The sequence below is a fragment of the Medicago sativa genome, chromosome 1, assembly GCF_051527215.1.
Source record: "Medicago sativa cultivar Bolivia chromosome 1, Bolivia_mono, whole genome shotgun sequence".
Lineage (NCBI taxonomy): Eukaryota > Viridiplantae > Streptophyta > Magnoliopsida > Fabales > Fabaceae > Medicago > Medicago sativa.
This window is the reverse complement of record NC_140749.1, coordinates 79,138,474-79,159,854: the sequence shown is the minus strand read 5'-3', so window position 1 is coordinate 79,159,854 and position 21,381 is coordinate 79,138,474. Positions and strand designations below refer to the sequence as shown.

At 32.4% G+C, this 21,381-nt stretch overlaps 1 pseudogene; it reads right to left on the bottom strand.

The window, feature by feature from the left end:
- Positions 1-6,689: 6,689 nt before the first annotated feature.
- On the bottom strand, positions 6,690-7,840 carry LOC146957850 (non-seed lectin pseudogene; annotated as a pseudogene).
- Between the last annotated feature and the right edge of the window lie 13,541 nt (positions 7,841-21,381).

Sequence of the window (21,381 nt, the reverse complement as noted above, 5' to 3'; positions counted from 1 at the left end):
AGTATAGATTAGCGTCAATATTAACACTAACATGTTTGTTTTTCTGCTTTTGTCAATATAAACATTAGAAATTGTAAATTTTATTCAATTATTTAAAAATTAATTCATTTGATTGGTAAGGAAGGATAAAATGGTAAAAAAGGGATAAAATTAGAAAAATAATACTACACCAAAACTTAGTAAATTTTTATATGAAAGTATGAATATTTGAAAATTTGATCACTAAATTAAAGGTTAAATAAGTTTTTTATCCCTATAACTATATCAAATTTTACTTTTAGTCCTCATAAAAAAATGGTATGTTTATGTTCCTATAAAAAAATTCACCATGAAGTTTTAGTCCCTGTTAAATTTAAACTTGGTTAATCATCCTTAAAGTTTAAATTTTTGAATGACTTTTATTAGGCGCATCTTTACAACCTAATAAAAAGTTCTTTCACAAAAAAAGAAAACATTGTAATTGGGATATGTCTACTTTGTTAAACGTCGTGAACATAAACCTCAAGTTGTAATTAAACTAGGAACTTGTATTTACCAAACAAGGAGATATAGGTGATTCAAAGAATCTTAATCGTTTGTCATTATTCCGTTTGAATCCTATTTTATTTTCTTACAAACAACAAATCTTATGCAATCCTCCCAATTTACTGTTTTTGTTTAATTAATTAAGTATTGTTAAAATTGCCAAGTAGAAAAATAATAATAATCCTCATGGAATGAATCCTTATAGATGTTATTTAATGGCACGTTTGGTAAACTTGTCAAAAGTATCATTAAGTTTTTTGCGCGTCGTTAGGGATTGTTGATCTCCTTCAAGAAAATTTCACTTTACTTAATTGCAACTTATTTTATTTTTCTGTAAAAAAAAATTAAAAATACCCAAAAAAAAAATGTTTACCTTTCATCTACTGAAAGGTTATTGAGTTTTTTTTATGTGAAGTGAAAATTGAGGTGTCTTGCAGTTTGACTTAGAGATCAAAATAACCGTCAGGTCATCCAGAAAGCTACTCGGTTATCCAAAGAGTAGAAAGAAGCAACAAGATAGTGATTTCTCATTCGAGGAAGCATAGATAAGAGACATTCATCGCACCACCTTAGGCAATTGCGAAAGACTCAACAACTTGGAGGAGGTATCTTTTGGATTCCAACTGGCGAATCCAGTCACGCTCAACATCAAAAAATATGTTCTCACTTTTTTGAGGGACGATAAATTTTCTAGGAAAGACTCTACGCATCTGACACATTTCATGGAAGTTTGCGGCACTTCAATCCTTCTAGAGCATCTGGATAGACAAGAGGCTAAGATTTTTTGGTTACTCGCTCACAACACGCGCAAAGGATTGGCTTAACTCACTTCCAAATGGAACTATTGCTAATTGGGAGAAACTGAAGACACAATTTCTCGGCTGCTTCTTTCCAATAACTAAATACTTTGATATGAAGAAAGAGATTGCAAGTTGTGGGCAACAAGATGGTGAATCTCTCTATGAAGCTTGAAATAGTTTCAAACTACTTCTCAAGAGGTGTCCTAGCCACAAGTTCGACGAGATGCAAACTGTGCAGATGTTCAGAACAGGTTTGGAGGCGCAAATGTGCGCGCTCTTACATGTCTCAGCTGGAAGTATTATGAAAAATAAGACTGGTGCAGACGTGAGGGACTTGACTGATAACATGGACCTAAATGAAGGCGTGATGTACAGAATTTAATAAAGGATGCCTATTTCCTACTTTACAAGTAGATATGAATGCATACGGGTTACGGGTAAAAGTTCTATTTCAAAACCTCTATATTGACCTTTCAAGCATGCCTTGCACTGAAATACTGGGTTACGGGTTTCATACCGCCATTTTGACACACACAAGAGGCTTTTCGCACATCATATGGAGTCATTTGAGCAAAGACTTGAAAAATGTATTCAATAAATCTCTCTGTTACGGATTGGATCTGATTTCCCTTTATTTTGATTCTTTCAACTCAATCAAAAAACAAATAGAAAAAGCTATTCAGAATATATCCACCATTGGAAAAAATAGGGTCCAGAAGTGGAACACAGAAAGAAAATCAGTGGAATGTGAAGCTTTTCTCAACGTTCAAAACCATGGAGCAGAATTCTTAAGGGAAGATGATTTACATTCATGTCAAGAGGATTTTCAGTACTCAAATTTCTACCGGCTATTTCTTGAACTGATGAATATGCATTAAAATCTTCCAATTATGTTTAATAATACACAAGATATTTGATTTAGAAAACTTAATGTCATTTTATCCATCTTCGAAAAAAGACTTGGACACATAAAATGATTTAGCAGCTATGCGATTTAAAGGTCCTATAGGATAAAGAGAAATTTTCCACTATTTGCTTTGGGGTTGAAGTTCCACGTTCACTAGGAAAACAAGTTAAAATATAAAGTTGGAGAAACTAACAAGAGTTTGATGAAATATAATATGATTTGAAACATTAGTAGCAAGTAGCAACCAAAAATAGTATGTTTATAGCAACAAAAGGAATATGATTTGAGTGTTATCTGCCTCTAAATACATGCTACCAATCCAAGTCAAAGAAATTCTTGAAACTAACAAGTTCAAATAAGCACGCACATAATATTGATTAATCAAATGCTTCAAAGTTAAACCCGATATACGAATGAGAACAATTAAAACTCTAAAGTAGATGAGGGAAAGAGAATAACCTCACGGCCAACTTGATGAACAGAGGAGGAATACGGAGATGGCTTGCTTTCGAAGCATTGGTGTAGTGGTCGGAATCAGCGACAGGGATGAGAAGCTCTGATCCAAAATATTGCACAACAAGATCAGTGTAGTAACTCAATTCACAGCCTATATTTCAAGAACTTATGTTTGCAAGAGCCTATAACAGAAAACAGAGAGACGAAATAAGAGATTGAGATAGCAAGCATGAGTTCCCAACACACTGAACAGCGTTTTCAAACCATTTGTCAATGAAATCATCACCATTGGTAGTTGGAGACACATAGTTTATGAAGCATTGGTGTTGTCTTTGTTGCTGATTACTATAGAAGATGATTTTTTGTGGACCATCACCGGAGGAACAACTATTAGCGATGCAGTTTTAGAATTCACAAAAGAGGGAACTCCTAACATATAACTAATTTTCACATTAGTAAATGCATCACTTACTTATATACCATGAAAGAGTTGGCAGTTTCGGGGTCACTACAACAAGACTGGGATCTAATAACTATTGAAAATTATTACTAAATCAAGAAAATTGTTACTAATTAAATTTAGTAACATTTGAACAATTGTTAGGTAAAGTCCGTGTTACTAAAGAGCTTCAGGAACATTTTGTAGTATTATCAATAACAATTGTTAGGTAAAGTCCGTGTTATGTATTTATATTTTTGTAACACCGGTGACATTAAAAAAATGTCACATATTTATAATTTTTGAGTAGTTGTAAAAAATGTCGCAAAATTGTCTAGACTAAAAAAAAAAGTGACTCTACCAAAAATTCAAACTGATTGAAATAGATTAGAAAAAGTAAATTATCTATAGGAGAGTTTTTGTAGTCTATCCACTACATTGAATCTAGAAATCACATAACAAATATTTTTACACAAACCAAACAAATCACAATACTACATTTGGATCAACAATTTTAGATAACAAGACAATGAAATAAGATATCCTAACTAAAGCTACTAATTAATCACTTTTTCCACTAATTTTTTTTCATATAAAAAAAACTAGCCATGAGGGGATCTAAGCAAACTAATGCAACAAAAATCTTCTTAGTTGTAGTTTTAATTATTTGACAAGTTTGCAACACCATCTTTAATATCTTCACTTGAAGCAACAAAAATATCCTAGCTACAAGTATTTAGAAGGAATGTGAAAACAAAAACAAAATAAAAGTAAATTTGAGGTATAAATGACTGAAACAAATCCAATAATCACTAAAAAATGGAGATATAAGGATGGAACCAATTTACCCTTATAGAAAGGATAGAAAGGATAGGATATGGATAGAAAGGATAGGATAGAAAGGATATTATATTGTTACGCAGCGAACGACGGTTCAGATATTGTTACGCGCAGCGAACGGCGGTTCAGATATTATTATATTGTTACGCAGCGAACGACGGTTCAGAGCAAACCGAAGGTTCAGAGCAAATCGAATCGAGTTAGGGCCATCGGAGGAAGAAGGTTGGCGCCGGTTGTTGAAATTGGACGTAACTCATCCTTACAAAACCAACTTGTAAGGTGAGGAGTGACTCCTCTTTATAAACTCTTATCAAGAGTCCTATCTATCCGATGTGGGACTTGAGTTTTTCCCAATACACCCCCTCATGCCCAACGCTATTGAGCTTGTTGTGTGTCTATAAATGGTGGGTGGCTCGATCAATATGCTTTGATATACCATATTGACAAAGAGTCTTATCTATCCGTCTTATCTATCCGATGTGGGACATGAGTTTTTCCCAATACACCCCTCACGTCCAACACTATTGGGCTTGTTACGTGTCTATAAATGGTGGATGACCCGATCGATAGGTTTTGATACCATGTTGACATTGGGCCTAACTCATCCTTACAAAATCGCCTTGTAAGGTCAGGAGTGTCTCCTCGTTATAAATCCGATGTGGGACTTGGGTTTTCTCAACACCCATGAGGGATTACATGTGGATGAGGAAGAAGACAGTGGTGGATGAATGAGAAATCGAATATGAGGATGACTAAGATGTGTCGGAGAAAGCTTAGAGACAAAGCCTAGATCAGAGATGATGATCAGAGAGGGCGAACACATATTTCAATTTGGTGGGAGGGGGTAGCAGATTGGGGGTAGCTTTAGGAGTTTTCTTAACCGTAAATTCATCTCTTCTCCTTATCCATTGAAGAATCCATCCCTGGGAAAGATCTTGGAGCTTCAATGAACCATCATCCTAGTTCCATCTCTATACTTTTTCATGTGATTTTATAGTTTCCCTTTCTTTTATAGTTTTCCTTTTGATTAGACAATAGGCACATGGTGAACTAGTTCTATTTTTGTTTATTGAGCAATGACGTCTATGTTTAATGTTTTTAATTGATTGGTAATTTTTTTAATTGATTTTAGATTCAAACTCACAATTAGAAAATTGAATTTTTAATTGGAATATGAAATTTTGTTTGTGTTTGAAAAGATTTGGAACATATTAGTACAAAACATTGTCCAAGTTTTTCAATTGTTTTTGAAAAGATTTGGAACAGATTTAGAAAATTGACTTCTTAGTTTTAAGGGTCATGTTAACCAGTGCCCCTGGGGCACTGATTAAGGAAGCCAAAAATGGAAAATTTAAGTTAAAAAGAACACTTTTTAAGCTTTTAATGCAATGACGTCACAACTTTCAATGCAAGATACTACTATATTTAACTCCTTAACCAGTGTCGGGCACTGGTTAACATTTCCCTAGTTTTAAATATGAAGATTTTAGATTTGTGTTACACGTGATATTCGAGAAAAAAGGGATTCAATTCTCAACTATTTATATCACTTTCTTTTGTGCAAATCAAGTGTTTGACACATATTTTAAATTAATTAAGTAAAAAAGAAAAATAATGTCCCTTGGTTTCTTCAATTTTATTTGATCAACAATCATATTTGTTTCTCGGTCAAATAGTAATTGATTTTTTTTTGACAAGAAATAGTAATTGATTTGTTTGTAGATAATTGACATTCAATCCTTGAGAACGATATTTTGGTACTAAAAACCATTTTATTACTTAGAACAATCTAATGTTTTAGATTTATTGAATAACTGATGCATTTGATTTATATATTATTGACCAAATACGTCAATTATTCAATGGAAATAAAAATGTGTTTTTTGCTTATAATAGTCTTTATATAGAGTGTATAAGTTCAGTTTTCAACTATCCGACAAGAGTTTTTCCTGAAGAAATCCAACTACAAACTCAAACATGATCTTTATTTAGAAATATAAATCATCATTAGGGGTATAAGCGGTTCGGACTAAACCAACGAAATCGAAAGTCCAAACCGAACCAAACCGAAAAAATATCCGACCTTGTTTGGTTCAGTTTGAAACCGATCCGAACCAATCAAAACCGATCTAGTTTGGTTTGGTTCATGGTTTTTCATTTCGAGATCCGTGAAACCGATGAACCAATCCGATGATAACCCCACTCCTTATTTTACTAATATTATCATACCTCACACAAACTTATGGTTAATCCCAAAATTAAAGTCCAACATAAAATACTTTTTAATCCATTCACTTTCTCTCATCATTATCTTCATCTCATCTCATCAGTCAGACTCTTTCATTTCTACTAAAAAATAAACCCTAGCCATCAACCACACCAAACCAATTGTTCATCACCACCGGCCACCGCTGCGATCATTTATCTCTTAATTGGTTAGTTTTATCATGTTTATACCATTGATTTTTTATTTTGACTATGTTTTAATTTTAGGATGTGCTTTTTGGAATTTTTGTGTTTGTTGATGAATGATGCATGTATGTATCATGGATGATTGAAATATTTAAGTTTGATGAAGTTGTTTTTAAAGAATGATGGATGAATGAATTTTGGATCATATGTATGAAATATTGAGTAAGGTTAGTTATGAAAAGTTGTTTGAAAAATAGAGAACATGAAAAAACAAAATATGAAGTACAATTATACAAAGTTCTATGAAATATTTTTGTGAGAATATGAATTTTTTTATAATTGTATTATTAAACAAACCGATCAACCGAACCAATCCAAACTGAACCAAACCGATTAGTTTGGTTCGGTTTCTTTTTTGAAAAACAATGAAAACCGAACCAATCCGAACCGATGAAGATTTCATCGGTTCGGACATTTTTTTGACCGAAAACCAATCCAAACCGAACCGTTACACCCCTAATCATCATAAGGGGATCCATATGAATACAATACAATAAATTACTAAATAAGTCATTAATAGCTTGCAGTAATATTATTGATGTTGTTTGAGCTGCTGCTCCTTGTAGTTGTGTTCAAGACTGAACTGAAAGACCATGAAAAGATGTCATTCATTTGAGATATCCCTGCAGCTCCAGATATACCAACCATAGCCATCTCTGGTAGCAACCATTTCAAATCAAGCATTTGAGAAAGTGTGGAAACTTGACCATCTTCGTCGGTGACAACAACAGTCAAGGTACTAGAGGGAGAATCATATATGATTTTTACTTTCACATATGTCACAGTCCCATAGACCCATCTCCATTTCATTACTTTGGCTGAATATAATGAGTTTAGATTAATTCCAACATGTGCATAGTTGGGATCTCATGGATTGGAATAAGTATCAAACTCTACACCAACAAATCTATTGAAAGCATCCTTTGCATTAGCTACTCCAAGAAGTCCTTGACCTGAGTTGTCGGGAATGTTCTTGGCGCTTGTTGGGTCCGTAAGAAAGAAGACCACTCCATCACCTGGTGGAGAAAATGTATCCTTCAATACTTCAAAAGTAAATGAAGTTTCAAAATTGGCAACGTTGCCGGTGGTACTGTCCCAAATGGGCACTTGCTTTGAATACAAGACACGACCTACCGTCGGACCAATAGGACCAGGCAATGCCAAGGCACCATTAAGGAAAGAACCACCGCCACCACCATAAATATAGGTACTCCCTTGGAAAATTAGATCAGATTGACTATAGCTGAATTTGCCATGAAGTTGAAGGAAACTTTTTTTTGTGAATTCGCTTTTGTTGCTAAACAAGAGAAAGAAAGTTGTGAAGATGACTAAAACAATGGATGAAATATTAATTGACCTGGAGAAAGCCATGGTAGCTGATCTGGAAGCTGTGTTACTGAATTGTGAATTAACAAGGATAGTAGATTTGTGATAATTAAGATGTATTTATAATTTTATATATACACTAGGACTGGGCTTGGTTGTCAATTTGTCATTTTATATATTTATTAGTTCGATAATGATAAATAAAGCGACTGAGTTTTCGCGATTGGTTTCACGAATGATGTGGCATGTTAATGTCTCTTGAATTTCAATTTTTTTCACAGCGGTGCTATATATCTCGAGGGGAATTATCCAGAAATCATCCCGAATTACCAATCAGCCAATCACAATTCAGAGTTGGGCGGAATTCATGGGTGGAAGGCGAAAAACATGGAAATGCAACAAATTAACTGTACAATGAAAAAATGCCACGTTTGTCGGGAACCTCTCGGGATTATATATGTCGGGACGTTTAGCAATTTTCTTTTTTTTTCACCACTACTTCATTAATAAAAAATAGGGTTAATTAAGTTTTTAGTCCCTACAAAATAAAATCGCACTTTTTAGTCCCTATAAAATTTTCCATCAACATTTTTAGTCCCTATAAAATTTTTCCATCAGCATTATAGTCCCTGTAAAAAAATTCCATAAACATTTTTGGTCCCTAAAATGCTTAAGGAAAATGTCACAGGGACTAAAAAGTGTGATTTTATTTTGTACGGACTAAAAACAAAACTCTGAATATTTATAGGGACTAAAAACTTAATTAACCCTAAAAAATATATAAAACCAGCATGCCATGATTTCCTGCCGAACAAAACTGTGATTGGCCAATATACAATTTGGGATCATATCATGATAAAACTATTCTAGATATACAACACCGCTCTTAAGATTTTGGCCTTTCATAATTTTCTTACAATCAATTTAGTCATGGACAAAAATAAAATCTAAAGTTTCTTTTTCATTTTCATACTTTGGATAAATTAGTGGTTGGTTATACTAAGGATCCGTTTGTTATAGCTTTTTTTAAAATAGATTTTTGTAGTGTAATATGTTTTTGTTACAAATTTTTTAACAAAGAAATTTTTAAGGAAAACTTCAAATGAAAAATTCGTTTGAATAACTTAACTTAAAATGTCATTTTAAGTATTTCATCATTTGGTTATAATTTTTTTGGGACACTAAAATTTTGACAAAATCTCTAAAAAAGAGCTATTTCAAATAGATTTTCATAAAAATCATTTTTAAAAGATGTCATTTTGAGAAAATATGAGATTTTTACTATGTAAAATCTCGAACAATGAATATTTAAGTTAGTGAATGTCAAAATCTCTTTTTTAACTCATATCAAATAAGTTTGAAATAACTTTTACTATTTTTCAGTAAATTTTTAAAAAATCCATTTTTAAAAATACAAAGAAAAATCCATTTTTTTTAAATCTAAAACAAACGGGCCCTAAACCAATGACTTATTTATCTCTAGTATAAAAATGTCAGATAGTCATATTACTTTGAGTTTTTTTTTTGTCGAACACTAAATTCTTTGCTTCGGGTGAGTCTCACATTCTCACCTTAGAGAGAGAAAGAGGGAGGGAGTAAATTCTCTCCCGTGTAAAGTTTTTACGGTAAAATCAAAGTCATTAATTTAACACTATCATATATAATCAACACCAGTAAGCTACTTTGTTGGTGAAGATATTTGGTTTAAAGGAACATATTCCTAGCATTTCTTTTCAGCATGTGCTTAAAGAGGGAAATTGTTGCGCAGATTTTTTGACCAAACTCGATCGTTCATCAATGTTAGGTGTGACATTTTGGCAGACTCCTCCTTCAAAGTTGGAGTCAGTGTTGAGGTTTAATGCCCCAGGCTAAGCCATGTTCGTAGTTTTTTTCTTTCTTTGTCATTCTACCAAAAAAAAAAGCACCAGTAAAAAGGTTGGGATACACATCGGACATCCTCCAGTGAAAAATCCACTAGAGAGGATCCTAGTCCGAAGAAGAGAGCGAATATACATAATATTTTCCTCTATAATTAATTAAGGTGCAATTACATGATAGAAAATTTTACAACTTGGAAATGATACACGTGTTACACGAGATATTCCAAATTGAAGCAGACAAATATTATTATTTTTTAATTCTGAAGCAGACAAATACATTATATATAGTTTATTATTTTATTTTTTTGAACAAGCCAAAATGGAATAATATATTTACCAAAGGTGTTTCAAAACGCACAAGGCGTGCCGTAAAGAAACATCGAAACTGTTACACAGTCAAGTTTGCGGTAATAATAACAACACCAAGATGAAAAGGAAAAAGCAACAAAATAAATAAGAAGATTACAGAAGAATACCCATACAAGGTAAAGGGTGCCGCCACCAGTCATGGTAACTAACGGCGAAAGTGGGCATATTAGATTTCAGCCAAAAGAAAGAGAGCCTTTTAACTTTGTATGATATACTCCGAGGATCCATAATCTTCTATTGAAAAATTATGCAATTCCGCTCTTTCCAAATAGTCCATACACAAGCTAACCAAATTAGTTGTAAGAACGAGTAAACCGAACGCGGTAACCCCGAAAGGTGCCCAAACTGATAAAAATGCTCACGAGCTGTTAAAGGAACAACAAAAGAAATACCAAGCCATTGGAAAATGTAGAACCAAGTGGTACTGAATGTGTGACAACCGAAGAGCAAGTGATTGGCGGTCTCTTGTGACCCACAACCACCTACGCATACGTTGTCAATAGAATGAAGCACATGTCGTCGCACCAAGTTATCTTTAGTTGGAAGCCTATTACGGAACAGCCGCCACGCAAACAAAGAAACCTTCAGCGGAACTCTTTTATGCCAGACATCGACATGCAAATTCCTATCAGCAGGTGCCTCTGTCGTTGTGAGATAATGATAGGTGCCTTTGACTGTATAACCTTTAACCAGATCAATAAGCCACCTCCACCTGTCAGAAATATTGTCCTGCAAAATAATGTTATGCAAAATAGCAGCACACTCCACCACACTCTCCTCCTCCCAAGCCAAGAGACGACGCCTCCACACCCACGCCCCACCTACAACCGTCCTGCAAAATAGTTTATTATTAAAAGTTGTTTCATTCAAGAAATCAAGATTTTTGTCCCCGTGAGCATAGCTCAGGAGGGACAATGCATTGTTATATGTAGGGGTCGGAGTTCGAACTCTGGACACCCCACTTATTCACCTTATAAGGTGAATTTTAGCCACTAAGCTACTTGACCAAGTTTTATTTTAAAGAGCAATTTTGTTGGCATCGATGTAAGAGAAGAAAAAAAATTACTAGATGCCATTACTTGAAGATAAGACATTATTCATTAAAAGATAATGTTATTTTATTTATAATAATAAAATAATTTTATATTTCCTTAAAAAAAAATTATATTAGTGAACGTTAACCTTAATCTCTTCATTGCTGCTTAACAAGGTTCCAATTCTTTCAAAACAAAAAAACAAGATTCCAATTGTTTTGTAATTTGTAGCATAAACACGTGAACGTACCAACCAAAAAACTGATAAGGACACCGCTTTACATTTGTTTAGAAAGTGTGATTTTTTTTTTAATTTAATTAGGAGACCAATAAGAGCATTCAAAAAGTGAGTGTTTTAGTTACTTAACACCAAACTAAATAAACATCTTCATTGTGGAATGCAATATTTAGATGTTTGTAGAAAACGATGACTATGAGATCATATTCTCTCTTAACTTTTTTTTTTTTGAATGACGAGTCATTTTTATGTGTTTTTTTGTTTCATTTATGTAGATCTATGTATAAGAGGCAAACTAAGTTATTTCAGATGATATTTTGCGTACTTCGAAAGAGGTGTTGTTTGGGTCTATTTGAAAAAGTTCGATATCGTCTAATCTTTTTCTTAAAAATTACTCTTTGACCGTATTTCCACAAAACTCAACCTAGTTCGGAGAAATGTTTTGTCTTTGGAAGAAACCTTAAATTGTATTCTTTGTGAGCATGGGGTGGAAACTTATATCCATCTCTTCTTGCATCAACATGTGGTGATTAAGGTTTGAGAAAAGGTGTTTCGTTGACTTGATATCAATTTCATTATTTCTCAAAATTTGTTTGTGCACTTTGAATGTTGGAAGGGGGAAGTTTGGAACAAGAAGCTTTGTAAGGGATTTAGGTTAATTTGGCATGCCTCTTTATGGATGATTTAGATAACAAGAAACGATAAAATCTTCAAAGAAGACCATTGTTAAGTTGGTGTATTGGCATCATTAGTAACTTAACATTTTATATGAGTTCACATGGAAATGCTTTTGTTGTGACACAAATTGAACATGTGGAAATAAGATATATAGATTCTGTAGTAAGAAGAAGAAGAATATATCATATGGAGGATAGTCAGAAGGCTAAAAGCAAAGAAATACCTAGAAAGCTATTAAGAAAAATTTAAAAACTAACGAGTTAGATCTATATATAGTTTATGATAGAACATCATGATGTAATTTAATCCATGTAGCTGACAAACCACACAAAAATGATGGTGCTAGAGCAATGATCTGCATCAATCACTACTACGTAAATGGCTCTTCACTTCGGTTGGAAAACGCTTTTCACATCGGGTAGAAGTAAGGTGATGTGGTCTGTCCACATCTTTTCACATTGGGCCTAAAAGCGTTATGATAGATAATTTTTCACATCGGACCTCTATCCCACTGATGTAATACGTGTTCTTCAAAATGTAACATCAGGGTTTTCACATCCGCTGTATCGTAGACACTGATATTAAATATGTCTATTTCACATCTTTCCTTTACCCCGTCGATGTAAAATCTTTTTTTGTAATTTACTATTTTCATATCGGCTCTTATTTCCACCGATGTGAAATCTATATTTTTAAAATAAAAACTTGTGATTTTTTTGCTGATGTTGTCTTAATCAACTTGAGACCAGGTTGTTTTCTTTTATATTAAAAATAAGAAAATAATATGCATATTTGAATGGTTAAAGGAAGTAATACTAATCAATCTAATTGATATTTTTACACATCAATCTTCAAACTAAAGAAGTCTAGAGTGCGTATGCGTCAAATGCATATATATATATATATAATGTCATACATTGTCATATTGTGACTCAAATATTGAAACACAAATACAGTTTCCATATTTTACTTACAATTTTCTCAACAACAACTCTTGCCTCTTAATGGGTTATAGACACCGTTCATCTTCAATTACCTACATTAGGGTTCTCAACTTATACTAAGTTTACACGAATTTAAAAAATTGTGCTTTTTTATATATAAAATTAATTTATAGATTAAATAGTTTAATTTATGAATGTAGTAAAGGAAGAGAAGGTAACCAACCCATGACAATGGGCAGTGAGGACGAATCATTAATGAACAAAAATCACTCACAAATTCACACAAGACATAAAAAGTAAAGAAAATAATAATTAGGGTTAATAGTGCTTTACCTCCCTGTAATATAGCGACTTTTGGTTTTGCCCCCTTTAAAAAAAAGTTTTGGATTCCATCCTTGTAAAATAAAGATTCTTCATAAATAGACCCTGACCCATCTGACTAATCAAATTCGCTGACGTGGCAACGCTGAGTCAACAACTTTTGCTTACGTGCCACAGTGACTGTATAATTAATGTTTTTTTCATTTTTTTTTGGTACACTAGGCTTTTTCCCCATTTTTTTTAAAATAATAATTAAATTCATTAAAACAAAATTATTTTAAAAAAATAAATAAAGATTAAAAAAAAATCTTCTCTCCATCATTCCTCTTCTTCTTTTCTCTCTCTCGTCTGTCTTCTCTTCCTCATCTCATATCTTCATCTTCTTTTCCTCTTCTCTTCCTCTCAATGATTAATAACAACTACCAAACATGGTTTATGCTTCTTTGACTTTGAGATTAAAAAATGGGTAAAATTTGGTGTATGCTTCGTTAATTTTGAGAATGGGTCAGATTTGTTTTCCATAATTTGCTGATGGAATTTGTTGTCATTGTTGTTGGTGTTTGATGGAAAAGGGGATAGATGTTGTTGTTCTTCCATATTTGGTTTCCAGAATTATATTTTTCCAAAATTTGTTGTTGTTCATGTTGTTGTTGGCTTCCAAAATTAAATTCAAGGGATTAACTTTTGTTGTTCATGTTGTTGAATTTGCAGAATTTTTCTTAGCTTTCAATTTGGTCTGAAGTTTATTGTTGTTCATGGGATTAAATTTTTCCAGAATTTGGTCTGAACTTTTGTTGTTCATTGGATTAAATTTTTCCAGAATTTGTTGTTGTTCATGCTTTACAAAGGCTTTTTCTTAGCTTACAATTTGATCTGATGTTTATTGTTGGTCTGAAGAAAATGCTCAAATTAATTTATGAGAGTTTTTAATTTAAGTAAGCTCTCTTATTTAGTGATAGATTGGAAGGGATAACAAGATTTAGTGAAGAGATTGAATGGGAGATGAAACAATAATGGGGAAGATGAGAGGAGAAAGAGATGAAGATGTATAATTATGTTTTGGATTTTTTATAAAAGAAAGTTTAGAATAGATGGATTTTTTGGGTTTGAAGGTCATGAAGAAGATAAAGGTTGATGAAGAACATCTAAAAGGAGAAGAAGAAGATGTGGAGGAAGATAAAGAAGAGAAGAATCCGATTTTTTTTTTGTTTTTTTTAAATACATAATTACATGGCAATGAATTATACACATGGAAGGTAAAAAAAATGAAAAAGTTAATAATATACACAGTCATGTGCCACGTCAGCACCACATAGGGGAATCTGGTGAGTTAGATGGCCTAGGGGGCATTTTTGAAGAATCTTACTTTTACAAGGATGGAATCCAAAACTTTTTTTTTTACAGGGGCAAAAACCAAAAGTCACCTATATTACAGGGGGGCTAAAACAATATTAACCCTAATAATTAATTAATAAGAATTGAGTGAGAACGACAACAATTAAGTTAGGGTTCATGTGAGATCAGGAGAGGGAAAATGATTGATTGAGTGAGAGTTAGGGTTTGTGTGAGAAGGAAAACAAATATGTTTTTTTAGAGAAGAGGAAAAACAAAAAATTTGTGAAAGCGTGAAAAGCTTTTCCCGAGATATATTGTGTGACTGGTGTGAAATATAGTTCATCAAAATTTCAAAAACGGGTATTATTTCCAGTTTTCCACTGATATGAAAACTTTTTAGTAACTATTTTATTCCCTTAGGCATTTCAACAATCGATGTGAAAACCTTTCACGTCAAGTATTTGATCCACCGATGTCAAAACCCTATTGTGAAATGTTTACTTTCCACTAGTGAATAGTCGAAGTAAATATGCACACATTAGTGGCAACAAGTTATCACATGCTTTATTGCAGAATAGAAATTTAAGTTAATAATAATTAATAAAATAATGCAGCATTGATTAAAGTCTAAACATTACCTTCTTACTTGCAAACTAAACAGTTTATTAGTTTGGTCATCAGTTCACATGAATCCAAATCACTTGCTCTGTAACCTGTATGAAAATAAAATAAAATCAAGACATATATAACCATATTTCAGTAATTGAAACAAGATAGAGCAACTTCCTCACATGTTTTTTTCGCAAACTTGCGAAACTGAATTTCAACTTCTTCAGGGGCGGAGCCAGGTTTTAAACATCAGGGGGACCAAGTCTTAGTAGGTATAATTTAACAAAGACACACTAAATCTTCAAATGCTATATATATATATATATATATATATATATATATATATATATATATATATATATATATATATATATAAGTTTTCAATTTTTAAATTAAATTTAGAGAAAGTAGAATATTTCACAGAGTTTTCAATTTAAAATAGTGCAAATAAATATAAATATATCAATCCAAAAGGAAAATTCTTTAAAGAAATCAATAAATGGATAATGGTTGTTTTTAACCAAAAAAAATATATATATTGTACTGGATTAATGGTGCTACTATTAAATAGAGCAAGCACAACACTACACATCACGGACAGAATCATGAAACAAGAAAGTTTGTAAGTTTGTTTGACATTGCTGATACTAGTATTAGTCTAATAGTATGGATTAAATAAAGAAAGAAAGAGAGAGCTAAGCTAACATGCAGATGATGATTTGTGCATATAGGTAAGTAACAGGGAACAAGAAGAAGAAACAATATTAAGGGGGGCCATATTCTTGACTATGTAAAAATAGAATCAAAAATAATAATGTATCTTAGCAGTATAATATTTTTTTAAAAAAAAGTGGGGGGGCCATGGCCACCCCTGGCCCCCCTTGTGCCTCCGCCACTGAACTTCTTGATACTTTACTAATATGTCCCTATCAACATGCAAGTGCAGCTCTTGGTCGTGACTACCAACTGAAAGAGATTCAAAAGCAATGCAAAATCACTGCCTAATCCCCTAAATTAGGGGTTCTTGGTTTAGCCTAGTGTTTTTGCTCAATTGTTTGAATTTAAGATTAGTCTAATCGATTGACTTTGAACTTCAATTGCATGAATTTGGCTGGTATTGAATATATGTATAATCAAATAAGAAGAGGGAAACAAGTAAATGCAAATTTTGACCACTTACATGCATCTCTTTCGTTTTGCGCTATTGAGTTTATATTTGATTGTATAAGAAGAGAGATAAAAAAAGAGATTCAAATCCTTGACTACGTATATCACTTTTTTTTTTGTCAAAAAATAAAATATCACTTGTTTCTTTGTGAACATCAAATGTTTGGTAAATTTTGAGTATAATAAAAAGCCAAAAATATTGCATCTTACTATATCTTAAATTTTATTTGCTCAACAATTATACATTTGATTAATTAGTAATTAACCAATTTTATTACTTGCAACAATCGTACATATTCAAGTAGCATTTGTCGAGATCTTATCACATATATAGTTCAATTTTAAGAAAAACAATTAGAAACATGATCTTTATTTAGAAACATGATCTTCATGAATCCTAAATCTTAAAGGTACACAAATTCTTCTTCCTTCTTCGATACTGATATGCTATAACTTGTTAGGAGCTGCAGAAATTGGATAGGGAAGCATTTGTCAGAAGCTGGAAATGTAGTTACGCATTGGTAGCTAAATATAATCGAAGCTTGAAGTAAAATATTTCAAATCAAGAACTTGAGCAAGTGAGATTTCAAATCAAGTATATTAGTGTACAATCAGTTTTTAATCAATCAATAATGTCATATCCTCTCTTTGAGTGTACTTGCTGTTGGTTCAATCAAGAATGCCATAAATTTGGACTAATTTAGCATTTCCCTTATTTATGCCAAACGTATAGAAACACATTAAATCTACAATTACAAATCACATTTTCCTCTCGTGTTATAGAGCATGTGGTATCACTACATATCACTACAGTTACAAATCACATTTTCCTCATGGTGATATTTTGAGTGGTCCTGTAAGCAAACCTACACGTCATGTTGCCTCTTATAGAATCAAGGAGGTTGTATTTAAGGTAAGGGAATTTGACACCTCTATTTGTCAGTTTTTGCACATTTGTGTTTTTCAAGTATAACATGTTTATGCCACGTGATGTACAAATGGAGAAAATCTTATCTTATATACTTTTTGGGTAATGTTAACCCCTGCCCCCGGGGCACTGGTTAAGGAAGCAAATATAGTAACATCGCATTGAAATTTATGCAGTCAAGTCATTAAAAGTCTAAAAAGTATTTCTTTTAATTTAAAACTTTCTTTTTTTGGTTTCCTTAACTAGTGCCCCGGGGCACCGGTTAACATAACCCATACTTTTTTTATTTTGAAAAATTGATATCCAATTTATGTATCTATGTAATTTGAGAGGTTAATCTCATCGTCCATAAAAGAAAGTTCGATTAAAATCATAGCAAAGTCCGCATAGATTGAATCAACACAAATTATTAGTATTTGAATTTGAATCAGACTTACAGATGAACAAACTCTTAAGTCTCAAATCTTACACCATTAGTCCAATGTTTGGGGTTTAAAACTTATCTTATAAATAATTATTGGATATCATGAGGGCAAAATAGATAAAGTTGTAATTCTGTGTATGTCATCAAATATTCTTAATTCCCCCTAAAGTTCTTATTTAATTATGTGTGTGTCATCAAGTTCTCTTAGTTAATTGTGTGTGGCTATAGTTTATTTATTATACAGGCGGCTTTTGTGTTCCTGGATCTTGTGGAATGAAAAAAATAATCGGTTGTTTAAAAATCAGGAATGCAATAGTTATTAGCTACTTGAAAAAGTAAAATATTTCTTTGTGGTGGCTGAAAGCTAAGCAGGTGACTTTTGTTTTTGGTACCCAAATGTGGTGGTCGAACCCCCTAATGTGTTTGGGTATCGGTTAGCACTGTTTTGTTGTTACTCATTGGACTGATTGTATTTTTAGTAGTCTCTTTGGTACGTCTTGTGCTGAAGGAATTACTATGGTTTTGTTAATATAATTCATTTTGTCTTGTTAAAAAAAAAATAGTAACATGTGATTCTTTTTTTGACAGAAGTAACATGTGATTCTTAAAGCAGTACACATTAGATCGTACTGCATTTGCACTTTATAAGCATATATGAGGATGACTGCATTTGTAAAGTAAGAAAAATGTGTTGTTTAATTAACTTGTTTTGTATGTATCATTTCAAATGTAGCGACTCTTATAGCATTTAGTGGGTAAATAATAGTAATATTGAAATTGAATTTCCAATTTTTATATAGTAGTACATTAGTTATATTGATTAGGTAGTCTGATGCATTGGACTTTCGATTTTTAGCCACATGTAAAGCAACTTCAACCACCACCATCTCAACAATTTTCTTACACCGTAGTAGTGTTGGCCTTGCCGGCGCTAAGGTATTTGGACCATAAAATTAAAAGGATTATTTTTGTCTCCAATCGGACTGATGCTAAAGTTAATGCCATAGATTTTTAAACCTAATGTCAGTTTAGCATCATATTGGCCGACGCTACATCAATTGATCCAAAAAATATTAAAATATGAAATTGTCATTAGCCTCGGCCTAGTCAACATATATGCGACACTATTAGCATTGGAGTTGTGGTGGACCATATTTGAAACTAAATCACATTTTTGTTGTAATGTTTGTTTCACTTGCCGAATGGTGCTGGTAATTTCCTATCATCCGAAAAAACAAAGAGGGTGTGTATTTTTTTTACCGTCTTTGCCAGGGCCGACCCTGTGCAAGTGCATCAAGGCCCTTGGTACAGGGTCTCAAACTTGAAGGGGCTTCAAAATATGAGAAAAAGGAAGAAAAAACTTGTACCTACGGACATAAGTTGTCGCTAAATGTCATTTTTTGGTAGATAAAAGTTCAGAATTCAACTATTTTACTGTTAATTATACATTGTCCGTGGGTACATGTTTATTTGTCTGTGAGTAAAAGTCATGTTTGAATCATTGTTCGTATATTTAACTAAAACGTAGATGTTTGTCACTTTAAGTAGTGTTCAATTTTTTTTCAATACTTTTTAAATTAAAATTGTCAAGAATACAACTGAACCTCCGAATTGTTGGAGTTGGCCCTGGTCTTTGCTCTTGTGGATTAGTGGCTATATATACACTTGACTTTTTCAATTGCATGTCGTAAAATAAACGGTATCAGTTGCTATATATCTTTAAATTATGGTGCTTAGTCGTTTAGAAGACCATCAATTGTAATTGATCATGATTTCCTTTTCACGTTGAAACTTGGGAGATTCTTTTCACATGCATTTTCATGTAAGAGTATAACACTTTATTTTATTTTATTTTTCCTAAAAGAATATAACACTTTATTGTCATCACTCACATTAGATGGAGTGGATGAACATTATTATAAGAGCAATGATATTTGAACAACCATTTGCTAACAACTTTTATGACAATCTCTTTTCTCTCTCTTTTTATTGGTCAAAAACAATGGAGAGAGAAAAAGGAAGAGAGAGTAAGAATATGATGTGAATTTGAGAGAGAAAGTTGTCACAAAATAGTTATACAAATATCATTTCTCTTATTATAAAGGAGAAATGTTGGTGGCAATTGAGGTTGATAAGCTAATTAATCATAGTTCTTAATTAGTTCTCTATTTTGAAAAGGATATAAACATTTTTCTATAATAAAAAGATAAAAAAAAAATGGGCTTTGGCCCTCTTATGTACCAAAAAAAAAGATAAAAAAATAAAAATAAAAATCTTAGACACCTAAATGTTATTTTGTACCTTAAGAAGATATAAAATAAATAAAATAAAAAAAAGAGGGAGGAGTGTTGGATAGATATGGCTAGATGATGCAGAGAGATGGAGAGAACAACAGGGTATTATATTTGTGTTGATTTTTGTAAGGGTGTTAAAAAATCACAACTCTAAAAGATATATACATCATATGACAACGACGATAATTGGTTTGTTGAGACAGAGAGATCATTTGTCGCTTTACCTCTTTAGCATATGTGCAAAGAGGCTTTTTATCCTTCTAAAAAGACTGGAAGCTCATGGAGATATTCATGGTGTCAAAGTGTGTCGAGGAGCACCACTCCTGACACACTTTTACTTGATGACGATTGTTTCTTGTTTTGCATGGCAGAGAAGAGAGAAGAAGAGTCCTCCATAATACTTTAAAAACCATGAGGAAGCATTTGGTCAAACCATTAATTTGCAAAAGTCTGAAAAAATATTAAGCAAGAAGAACATGGTGTTTGGTCATAAAGTGTTTGTGTTTTTACTTTTTTTCCTATTGCTTTGTATCAATATTTACATTTCTTTATATATTTTTATTGTCTCATAAATTATCTATAAAGATGGTTGTTTGGATTACCAGCCAAAGAATTTTTGTCATTGTGTGCCCCTTACACGGTTGAACTAAAGACTTTGAAGTCAAGAAGCGCCCTCTTCCATTGAAATATGAAATGAATGAGAATGAGTTGCCATAAAATATGGTTCAAAGCAATATCTCTCCATCATACATAGGATATTTCATTGAGCAAGGAGAGCAGTTACTTTCATTGCGAAGCTTCGAATTATCCATGGGCTGTTACAAGCTGGTCCCCCACGAAGCTTCTAGTGTAATTGATGATTAAGATATTACGAATAGCGACAGGGCTGAAAATAAGTTAGAAAATTTTGCACCACAACACAACCTTTCCAATTATCCCTTAGCTACTACAAAGTACAAATTCTGGAATCAAGTTCATTCACCTTTCATAAGTTTCCCATAAATTAATAGACCAGAAACAGAAAATTTAAGGAAAGTTTTCTTTAGCCCAAAATCAAATCGGAAAACTAGGGAATTTTTTTTTTTTTGGCGTTTAGTCACGGTCCGTAGCTAACATATAGATTAGATTTCTTAAAACTAACAATGGCCAAAGTTGATCGTATGCTAGCCACGGTTTAACCTTGACACTCATTTAAATTATTTTATCTATAAACTTATTGTTTTATAAATAATTTATTTTGAAATGAAAAATTGGTTGAATCTCATTGCAATAAGAATAATCTCTCTGCAATAGAAAAAATATCAAGAGTTAATTTTAGTTCCCCTTCTAGTTGTAATTGAAATACTAAAATTTTTGTTTTAAGAAACCAAACTAACCTATCAAAGTTTTTTTTTT